Source organism: Tachyglossus aculeatus, chromosome 24 (assembly GCF_015852505.1).
Source record: "Tachyglossus aculeatus isolate mTacAcu1 chromosome 24, mTacAcu1.pri, whole genome shotgun sequence".
NCBI classification, from domain to species: Eukaryota; Metazoa; Chordata; class Mammalia; order Monotremata; family Tachyglossidae; genus Tachyglossus; species Tachyglossus aculeatus.
This window is the reverse complement of record NC_052089.1, coordinates 14143669-14155369: the sequence shown is the minus strand read 5'-3', so window position 1 is coordinate 14155369 and position 11701 is coordinate 14143669.

Genomic DNA, 11701 nt, shown 5'->3' with positions numbered 1-11701 from the left:
AGCTCTTTGAGAGCAGGGATTGTGTCTGCCAACTGTATTAATTACTCTCTCAAGTGCTTAGTACAGGGCTCTGCACAAAGTAAGCATTTAATGAATACCACTGATTGACTGGCTGAAATGGGGTTCAAGTTTGCTGGTCCAGGACCTGTCCCCTCATCACCCCATCCTAGCCCAGGAAGCTCAGTTCCACCCCAGGCAGTATTTATCATCATCATCATCAATCGTATTTATTGAGCGCTTACTATGTGCAGAGCACTGTACTAAGCGCTTGGGAAGTACAAATTGGCAACATATAGAGACAGTCCCTACCCAACAGTGGGCTCACAGTCTAAAAGGGGGCTCACAGTCTAAAAGGGTTCCATCCCTCCACTCTGACCTGTGCCAGTGCTTTCGACTGAGAAAGCACGTCGACAGAGACAGACAGAGTGGAAAGAGCACGGGCTTTGGAGTCAGAGGTCATGGGTTCGAATCCTGGCTCCGCCACATGTCTGCTGTGTGACCTTGGGCAAGTCACTTAACTTCTCTGAGCCTCAGTTACCTCATCTGTAAAATGGGGATGAAGACTGTGAGCCCCACATGGGACAACCTGATCACCTTGTATCGCCCCCCCCAGCGCTTAGAACAGTGCTGAATTAGTATCTCAGTATCCTTCTCAGGCTCCTCTTCTGCCTCCCACCCTCTCACTGTGGGAGTCCCTCAAGGCTCAGTTTTGTGTTTCCTATTCACAATCAATATTCACTCCCTTGGAGAACTAATTCATTCCCAGGGCTTCACCTAACCATTTCTATACAGATGATTCACAAATCTACTTGCCCAGCCTTGACCTCCTTCCTTCTCTGAAATCTCATATTTCCTCCTGCTTTCAAGACATGTCTTGGATGTCCTGCCAACTCATGTTTTGCATGTCCAAAACAGAACTCATCTTCCTACTCAAATCCTGACCTCCCCTTGTCTTTCTCATCACCATAGAGAATAGCACTATCCTCCCTGTCTCACAAAACCATAACCTTGGCATTATTCTCAACTCCTCTCTCTCATTCAACCCACATATTTACTCTGCCTAATTAGAATTAGTAAGCGCTTAATAAATGCCATCATTATTATTATTATTATTATTTCGACAGGAGCTGTTCAAAAATTTAGACTTTAAAATTCTTTGGGGTTACCAACAGGCTTTCCAGGCACCATACAAAGTAGAACCTGGGGGTCAATGCTGCCAATTTCTATCAGGACCCCTGTGCCAACAGTGGTCAAGAATGGTTCAGTGCAAATGACTCTGAGATGAACAATCTACCTCTAGTGAGACATCTCTACTACATCAACAGTACCAAGACTCTTGAGGAATGAGGCTACAGAAACCTGGGCCTCAGGTAAAAGAACAAATGCAACAGGCTGTGGGATGTCAAAGCAGAAAAACTCCAGTGCTATGCAGACTACCACCCAACCAGAAACCTGTATGTATTTTTAAAGGTCCCGTTCATGACAACTCAGAGCCTTTGGAAAGTGAAAGCAGTTCCAGCATTACAATAGACAAGGAGGGAATCCTGGAGAGCAGCAGCAGCAGCATTGAAAAATGACCTGTTGAGATCTCCGAGCGTGAAAACGACACCTTGCTTGAACCCTTCCATAAGCTGTTCTTCAGCATGTGGAACACTGAGGCGATGCCACCAACGTTACTATTTTCAAGAAGAAAAGTGAGAAATAATATTGTGACAGGTACTAAGGCATCTCATTAGTCTCCTCTGCCAAAAAGATCCTGGCCAGAGTACCTGTTCTCCCTTCTACTTATAGACCGTGAGCCCCATGTGGGACAGGGACTCTATCTGGTTTGATTAACTTGTGTCTAGCCCAGCATTTAAAATGAAGCTTGGCACAAAGAAGATGCTTAACAAACGTTGTTTAAAAAAAAACTGCTCCTGGATCGGCGGCTGAAGAATATCGCCATCTGGAATGTTCCCTCCCAGAATCACAATCTTATTTCATATTACAGAGTGGAAAAGTAGACATGAGCTTTGTAGCAGGTCTGATGAAGGAGAAGTGCAGGGAGCAGCATTAAAACCTCTATGTGGTTTTCATGCGCTTTTACAAAAGCATTTGATGTCACCAGTGGATCTGGACTGTAGAAATCGCTTAGCAGATTTGTTTGCCTGAAAGTTCATTAAGATCCTGAGACTACTTCATGAGAGCATGGGGCTGTGAACCAGCACTGCCAGCTCTTTCCCCATTGCCAGTGGGGTAAAGCAGAGATAAGTTAATATATTCAAGTCCTGTTCAATTATTCTATGCAGCCATGCTCGAAGATGCATTTAGATGCAGGCTTAGAATATGCTTCAGCATATATGGCAAATTCCTGTTTCACAGACCTAGAGGATTATACAGCGTCCTAGGGAGAGTCATTCATTCAAGAACTCTAATAATAATAATAATAATGGTATTTGTTAAGCCCTTACTATGCGCCAGGCACTGTGCTAAAACGCTGGGACGGGTACAAGCAAATAGGGCTGGCCACAGTCCCACAGGTCCCACATGGGGCTCACAGTCGCAATCCCAATTTTACAGATGAGGTAACAGAGACACAGAGAAGTGAAGTGACTTACCTAAGGTCACACAGCAGACAAGTGGCAAAGCCGGGATTAGAAGCCCCAACCTTCTGATTCCCAGGCCCACGGCTCTATCCACTATGCATGCTGCTTCTTGACTCTAGACTGTACGCTCGTTGTGGGCAGGGAACACTACCAACTCCGCTGTATTATACTCTCCCAACTGCTTAGTACAGTGCTCTGCAAACAGTAAGTGCTAAATAAATACCATTGATGATGATGAACCGCTCTATGCAGAGGTCTGTGACTGAGAGGCACATACCCGGGGAAGACATGTAAATGCCTATTAACGATGTCACTGAATCAGCCAGGCAATATGAGCTGACAATAAATCTAAAGAAAGCTGAGGGAAAGACATCAGACTGCACTGGGGAAGTCATAGCTAAAGCCACAAATCTATATTGGCAACAAAGAGCTAGATTCAGTCAAAGAACACCGTAACCAAGGTAGCAGGAGAATCAACAATGCAGTGATAACCAAGAAAACAAAAACTGTACTTAAGGTGATTAGCACTTCTTTGGGAGATAGAATATGGAGGTTGTATGTTAGAAGGCACGAGACCAAACTAAAGGTCTATAGAGCTGTATGCTGTCCAGGGCTCTCTATGGCTGTGAGACAGACGCCCAAGTATCCCCCACATCTGACTGCAATCCTTCATGGGCTATTTCCAAGATCAAATGATGGACTAGGATCACTATGAAGCCATTTTCCTAAGCCTTGAAGCTATGCTCACCACCCCACAATTACACGTGGAGGGTCACATAAAGCAGCTGTTTTATGGTGAGCTGAAATAGGGCAAACCCAAAGCAAAAAGAACGAAGGAAACATTTGGACGATTAAAGTAAAATGAAGCCTCAGACGTGCATCCCTGCTGAAAACTTGGAGGGACCTGCTGCAGACAGTCCAGCACACCTGAACGGAATAGTGTTTCGAGCAAAAATTTCATAAGTATCATGAGAAAAAGAGGAAGATGTGAAAACAGTGCCAGAAATTGCAAACCACAAGCGCGTCTGTACAAAGAGAGAGTCTTTGTGTGTGCAAAGTTGTCAGGACTGTGGGATCTTCACTGCCTTAATGGTCACACATGCAATCCTGTAGGTTCAACCTTCAACGTAATGAAAAGCAGCATGGCCTAGTGGCTAGAGCACAGGCCTGAGTCAGAAGGAACTGGGTTCTAATCCCAACTCCAACTTTTTTCTGCTTTGTGACCTTGGGCAAGTCACTTCACTTCTCTGGGCCTCAATTGCCTCAGTTGTAAAATGTTAATCTGTACATGTTGGAGGTCCCTGTCAGCACTTTGTGCCCAGTTTACTTGTTCACGTCCAGGAAAGCTCTGAGTGAGCTCAGTTCTAGTGTTTAATAATAATAGCATTTATTAAGCGCTTACTATGTGCAAAGCACTGTTCTAAGCGCTAGGGAGGTTACAAGGTGATCAGGTTGTCCCATTGGGGGCTCACAGTCTTCATCCCCAGTTTACAGATGAGGTAACTGAGGCCCAGAAAAGTGAGGTGACTTGCCCAAAGTCACAAAGCTGACAAGTGGTGGAGCCAGGATTTGATCCCATGACCTCTGACTCCAAAGCCCGGGCTCTTTCCGCTGAGCCACGCTGCTGAAAATAATTTCATTCAAAGTTGAAGGAAATGGAATATTTGATGTTTGGAAACAGAAGCAGGGAGTGATGTGTAGGAACAATGGGGTGCTTTGAGAAAGTATTTTTGCCAAGACTCCAGGTTCAGCCCTGTGACTCCAATCAATCAGTTTGCATTTACTGAGTGCTTGATATTTGCAGAACACTCATCTAATGTGGAAAAAAAGAAGATGCAGACCCTTGAGTAGGCCCTGATATGACCAGCTAGAGAAAGATGGACCAACAGAGAATCAATAGGCTATCTAAAGTATATCCTTTCCAGTTCCCAAGCTCTGAGACCTGTTGCTGCCCCTCACTAAGCTGCTAAAGCACAGGTTGGAGTCAGACCCGCCCCACATGGGGCATTACAAGGTGGTTTCGTGTAACTTGCTTGGGCAAATCACTTCACTTCTCTGGGCCTCAGCTGCCTCGATTGTAAAATGTAAATCTGTACATGTTGGATCTGTACATCTGTACATGTAAGCACTTAGTACAGTGCTCTGCACACAGTAAGCGCTCAATAAATATGATTGAATGGACTCCTGACTCCTAACAGGTACTGTCCAGAAGTCAACCTGCAAGTCAGTACAGCCTCCCCAGCCCTGGTTGGCGGAGTTTCCTGTCCCTTTAGGGGGGGCAGGGTCCCCCAACCAGAACAACAGCACCCCAGTGGTATCGGGGGTATGGACTCAGAACTGCAAAGCCCCAGCGGGGTTCTTCTTTCCTCTTCTCCCACTCCATTCTGCATCGCCCTTACTTGCCCCCTTCATTCATCCTCCCCAGCCAGCCCCACAGCACTTAGGTACGTATCGGTAATTCATTTATTTATATTTATGTCCATCTCCCCCTCTAGAATCTAAGCTCGGGGCGGGCAGGGAATGTATCTGCTTGCTGTTATATTGTATTGTCCCAAGCACGGAATACAGTGCTCTGCTAAGCGCTCAATAAATATAATTGACTGACTGACCAACATGTTGTGGCCGAGGGCCCAGTCCAGACTCCAGCAGAAATCAGAACCAGTCCCGACTCAAGGGGCAGGAAGACACCCCTACGTGCCCAAGAAGAGGTGTGATGTTATGCAGGGAGGGACACCAACTGGCTCCAGCTCTCACACCTTCATCCCTTCACCCACGCTGTTCCCCCGGCCCGGAATGTCCTCCAGCTGCCAATCCCAAACTGCAGCGGTCCCCACATTCGGTAAACTCTCACCGCCTAAGACAAACTTTTCCCCGTCTGCGTCCCCTACCTGAAACATTTTAATGACTGTCTTCTCAATTAGACTATAAGCTGCTCAAATGAAAGGACTGAGTCCATCAACACTTGTTTAAAGCTCTATTTAAAGCTCTCCCGAGTGCTTTAGTACAGTGCTCGGCACCGAGTAAATGCTCAATAAATACCTTTGATTGATTATCCAGCGGAGCTGGAAGCTCTGCCTTTTCCCTCTCCCTTCATACGCTTCCCAGACCTAGGGCCTTGTTCGCACCTTAAGACTCAGTCACCCAATCATATTTATTAAGCGCTTAGTACTGTGCAAGCACTTAGTACAGTGCTCTGCATGCAGCAAGCACTCAATAAATATGATTGAATGAATTTATTAAGCATTTACTGTGTGTAGAACACTGTACTAAGCACTCGAGAGACTACAAATACAATCTAACAGAAACATTCCCTGCGATGACATACCTCCCTGTCCAACTTTCTATTTGTAGGTGTTTCCTAAACTAGCCCACTGTTGGGTAGGGACTGTCTCTATATGTTGCCAATCTGTACTTCCCAAGCACTTAGTACAGTGCTCTGCACATAGTAAGCGCTCAATAAATACGATTGATGATGATGATGATGAAGTACAAACCAAACCAACTTGCTTGACTGCTGGCAGCTGTGACGGTTAAAATTAAAGAAGCAAACAGACACAAAGATTCTCAGGGTGGTCCAAAATGATTGGGACCACTAAGCCCCTCTAGATCGTAAACTTGCTGTGGGCAGGGAATCTACCAATTCTGTTGTATTGTACTCTCCCAAGCACTTAGTACACTGCTCTGCACGCAGTAAGTGCTCAATAAATACCACTGATTTTGATAAGCCACATGGGCTATTTTTTAAACTCATAAATGCACTCTATTTCTACTACAGTAATGTGGTATCACCTTGATGATGATGACCACTCCTCTGACAAATGGGAAGGAGAAAAGGATGTTGTTACTTGCATTTATACCATTGTTAAGGAATGACATTTTTGACGAGTGAATTAAGCATAAGAAAATTTTTCCTCTCTGAAGAATCTGAAAGGGGAATAGTTGTGAGTTGCAGCATGCTAATGGCATGACCTGAAATCTATTTTAAAGGCTTGGTATTTTCTCTCTCATTTTCTCAGTAGTTTGTCTAAAGGTAGAACATAAAGCACTGCATAGCATGCCACTGACATCATTTAATGTACCCAAGTGCTTTATTCATCTAACCATTTTCCCAGCAATTTAGATAAATCACAGAGATGGAATTAGATTTTCCTGAAGAGCTAAGGAAAGGTGGTGACAGATGAATCACTGTTCATTTCTCTCATGTAGACAGGAACGTTCTCACTGCAGTCAGGTGACACTTCCCCAATTTAAAAAGTAATGCCTAACACCTTATCAATGCTTGACAATAGACACTTAGGAATCTGACTAATGAGACACCAAAATCCCTTTAAGTGATAGGGGACTAGTGTGAAATTCCCTCATGTTTATTCATTTAGTGGTTGTGATATAACCTGACAGATCTTTTAAAAGATTGATTTCTTAAAAAATTTACGCATTTGAAATTGTAATTATTGTCGATTGTCTCATGAGTGTCTCAGTTTTGAGGTAGTAGTGCTCACTCTAGCACAGAATGGAAAGGAAACAGTCCAAGACCATTATCATTCACTGAGTTATTCCTGGAGGGAAAATTGAAATAAGTGCTGGGCTTTAATGGGTCTACAAGAGAAACCGAATCATCTTTCCCATATTAGCTCAAGGTATATTTTTCAGGCTTATCTTCTCTTAGTCACCAAAATAGGCACCTGATCTAAAATAACAAAACAAACCAAAATGACCAGATCTGATATTTATAACCCACATTAAGCCCTGGAGAAGTGAATAAAAAGTCCCCTCCTTCATCAAAAATTCTCCTCACACCTAAGTTCACTCTCCCTTGTTCTTGATTCTAAACACTTAGCCTTTTTACTTTTACTTAGCCTGGGAGTCTGAAGACCAGGGTCTAACTAATCTTGACTCCTCTGCTTGCCTACTGTGTGACTTTGGGCAACTCACTTAACTTCTCTGAACCTCAATTTCCTTATCTAGTAAATGGGAATGAAACACCTGTGCTTTCTCCCTGCCTTAGGCTTTGAGCTCCATGTGGGACAGAGACCGTGTCTGATCTGATTGTAATATATTCAAGAACTTAGTACAGTGCCCTGCACACAGTAAACCCTCAATAAACACCACCAACTGCTTGATCATAGTTACCTCAGCATTTAGCACAGTGCTTGGCACATAGCAGGCACTTAACTAATATTGCTACTATGAGGAATTGTGGATAAACCCGGAAAGAAGCTCTTTTTCCTCAGTTATTCAGTGGAACGGTGTGGAAAGAGAAGGACGGGACTCGTTGGAGGATTTCCCCTCACCCATGTGAGATAAAGCTGGGGCACCCGGCTTTGGGAAGGAGATTCCAATTCCCAGAATGCCTACCAGTGTTTTCCTTATAATAATAATGGCATTTATTAAGCGCTTACTATGTGCAAAGCACTGTTCTAAGCGCTTATGGTTCTGCTGGGTATCCCTTCCTTTCCCAAACTCTACCTTTCCACAGTGGCTCTCCTGTTCCCCTTCTGATGCTGGGTAAACTGTCAGAGAACAGCAGAGCTATTTCTTCAGAGCTCCTGCATTCCTCCGATCAAAGTATTTTCTCCCCTGAAAGGGAAGCACCAATAATACGAAAAAGAGTTTTCCCATTTGTTTCCACCTGTCCTGATGAAAGAAGGGAGGTACTCTGTTTCAGACTGCTACCAGGGTAAAATGGGCCAGCTTGGGCTTTTAAGTTTCTAGTTTCAGAAAAAAACATTATTTTTGTCCATTGTCTTCATTTAGAAGCACGCAGCAAAGCTAAAAGAAAGTTCTGAGTCTATCTCACTTTACTCCTTGGCCATGGATGGCTGGTTGATTTTCTTACAGAGACTGTGTCTAATATGAGAGTAGTGAAGCTAGCAAGTTTTTGGGACAGAGCCCACTGTTGGGTAGGGACTGTCTCTATGTGTTGCCAATTTGTACTTCCCAAGCGCTTAGTACAGTGCTCTGCACATAGTAAGCACTCAATAAATACGATTGATGATGATGATGATGATGACATAGTATTTTAAAATACCACAATTACTCTATTGGTATTATTAACTTACTCTTCCTGTACACGGTCCCCTGATTATTCAGCCCTTTCAGGTTCAAGGTATCTCAGCAGCAAACACCACCCGATGCAGGGAATTTTACATTTCTTCCCCTCGCATTTGTTGAGTAGGAACGGTATTCTTTGAGTGCTTATTGAGTGCAGTAAACTGTGTAAGTGCTTGGGAGACACAAAGGAAGCAAAAGCATGTTACCTGACAATGAAGAGGTAAACTCTAAAGGGTGTTCTGGGTGGCTCATCAGCCAAATTACAGTTGTTGAGAGTTAGGATCATCTCCCAAGAGCTAACACTTCTAACCAGAAGAGTGTCAAATAGTACTATGAGTGTTCTTACGAGATTTATGAAAGAACCAAAGCCTCAACGTTCAGGGGCAAACAATGATCCATCCAGCTCTGTATTCTGCCTCTCACAGTGGCACCCAAAGGTGCTTGAAAGAGCTGTGTGCTGGCTGTGAAGAAAAGCCCTTGAAAATCAGCAATTCAAATCTATTTTTGACTGCAAAAGACAACAGAGTTATAAATGGAAAACAGAAAAAGTAAATATAAAGAAAAATAAAACTGGTAAACCTAGCCAGTGTCAAATTCAAGATTTCAGTGTAAACTGCTACTCTCTAGTCCAGGCAAAAACATGGAAAACTGCTGATTTATATGGAGAGTATTCTGGGAAATATTCAAGAAGATCCAAGAGCCATTTCCCAAACGACTATTTGGCCAAAGTGTCTTTTTCATTATAATCTTCTTTTTAGACCCAAAGTGGTATGCAAGTGATGGATTCAAGCCAAACTCATTTCAAGATGAGAAGCTGCTAAGTTTGTGCAGGAAAGCTCCTAGAATGAATTTCTGCTACCTGGTCAGATAGGCAGACTCGGCTGATTACAACGTAATTCTCTCAGAATGGTTCTAGTGCCAACAAAGCTAATATACACCTCCTTAATGTTCATGGAAGCTTACACACTGAAATTCATTTCACATTCTTATTTTAAATACTTGCTATAAACTGCAAGTGACAGTGTACAATGCTGGCAAAATGAATTCTGCCCACATTACACCTTAGGACAATGGGATTTGCCACTCACCTTATAAAGACTCATTTCTTCCGAGTCCACGTGTGAATATGAGTGATTTTTAAACAATTAAAGTAACAAATCTCCCAGAGAAATTCCATGGCCTACTAGGAGGAGTCCTGAGAGCCAAGAGACCTGGGTTCTAATCCTGCCTGCTCCCTTTGCCTGTTGTGTGACCTTGGGCAACTCACTTAACTTCTCTGCCTCAAATTCCTCCCCTGTAAAATGGAGATTAATTCTTGTAATAATAATAGTGAGTGGGCTATTTGTCAAGCGCTTATTATGTGCCAAGCACTATACTAAGTGCTGAGATGGATACAAGCATACAAGGATACACAGTCCTTGTCCCATGTGGGGCTCACGGTCTCAATCCCCATTTTAAAGATGAGGGAACTGAGGCACAGAGTAGTGAAGTGACTTGCCCAAAGCCATACAGCAGAGAGTGGCAGAGCCATGATTAGAATCCATGATCTTCTGACTCTCACTCCGGTGCTCTATAAAATACACCATGCTGCTTCTCTCCCCTACACTGAAAGCCTCACGTGGGACAGGGACTATGTCCAACCTGATTACCTACCCCAGAGCTCAATATAGTGCTTGGCACATAGTATTAATTCATTCATAAAATAAATAGAATAAATATGTACAAGTAAAATAAATAGAGCAATAACTATGTACAAACATATATACATAAATACAGGTGCTGTGGGGAGGGAAAGAGGTAAGGCGAGGGGGATGGGGAGGGGGAGAGGAAAGAGGGGACTCAGTCTGGGAAGGCCTCCTGGAGGAGGTGAGCTCTCAGTAGGGCTTTGAAGGGATAGTAGGCACTTAAATACTACAATTATTATTATTATTATTATTATTAGGGTGCTTAATTAAATGTCAGGTGATGATTCACTCTACTCATGCAAAGATCCTTAAGCAGTCTTGGATTTTAAGTATAAAAAAGTCACTGAAGATTAGAAAAGCCAAATCTCTGGTTTGGGGCAATTTTGAAATGGATGAGGCATGGCTGGGGGCCCATTTCCATTTCCAGTCTCACTGTCTTAGGCTCCCATGGAGGAGAATGCCCCCTGGATGAAGGGTAAATAGAATGATTTTCACCCACTATTTTCCAGGAGACATCATTTTTAAAATTAGTCAATGAAATAATACCACTGTGCTCATTTATCTTGTCGCCGACCCCTCACTCATGCCCTGCCTCTGTCCTGCAACTCCCTCCCACTTCATATCTGATAGTTGATCACTCTCCCGTCCTTCAAAACCTTATTAAAATCACTTCTCCACCAAGAGGCTATCCCTGACTAAGCCCTTATTTCCCCTACCCCCTCTCCCTTCCGTGTCACACTTGGCACGTGAACTTGTACCCTTCATTCACCCCATCCTCAGACCCACAATACTTATGTGCCTATTCATAATTTACTGTACATAGAAGGCACTCAATAACTACCACTGATTCATAAGAGATGACTAGCCTGGCAAGTTTCCTCAAATAATGGATAAAGATGATGAAATAAGAATATTTCCAAACTTCTTGACCCATTGTTTTTAAACCATGAGACAGGAAGAAGCTGACCCACTGCAAGGTTAAATGTCTTGCAGTAAGTAATCTAATGAATTAGACAAGGGGACAGAAGTTGACTTCCATAGGCAGTTCAAGAGACTGTTCAATAAAAATATGAGATAATATACACTCAGACTGGGAGAAAACAACAGGAAGGAGATTCCTATAGGAAAATGTCCCAGCTGACAAAATCCCCAGAACCAGAAAATCCACTGGCTACTGGAAAACCTTAAAGGGTATCAGTCCTGACATACGAAATTTCCAAGCCATCTCACTAGTTCAGAAGCTTAGGTATTAATAGGAGAGACTTTCCCCCCATTGTTTCCCAAAGTTTAATTTCTGCAAACCTATGCACTAATGAAAGGTCAAAAAAGAAGATTAAAAATGTCTCAGGTTTAATAATTTCTGTGACTATAAATGCAATT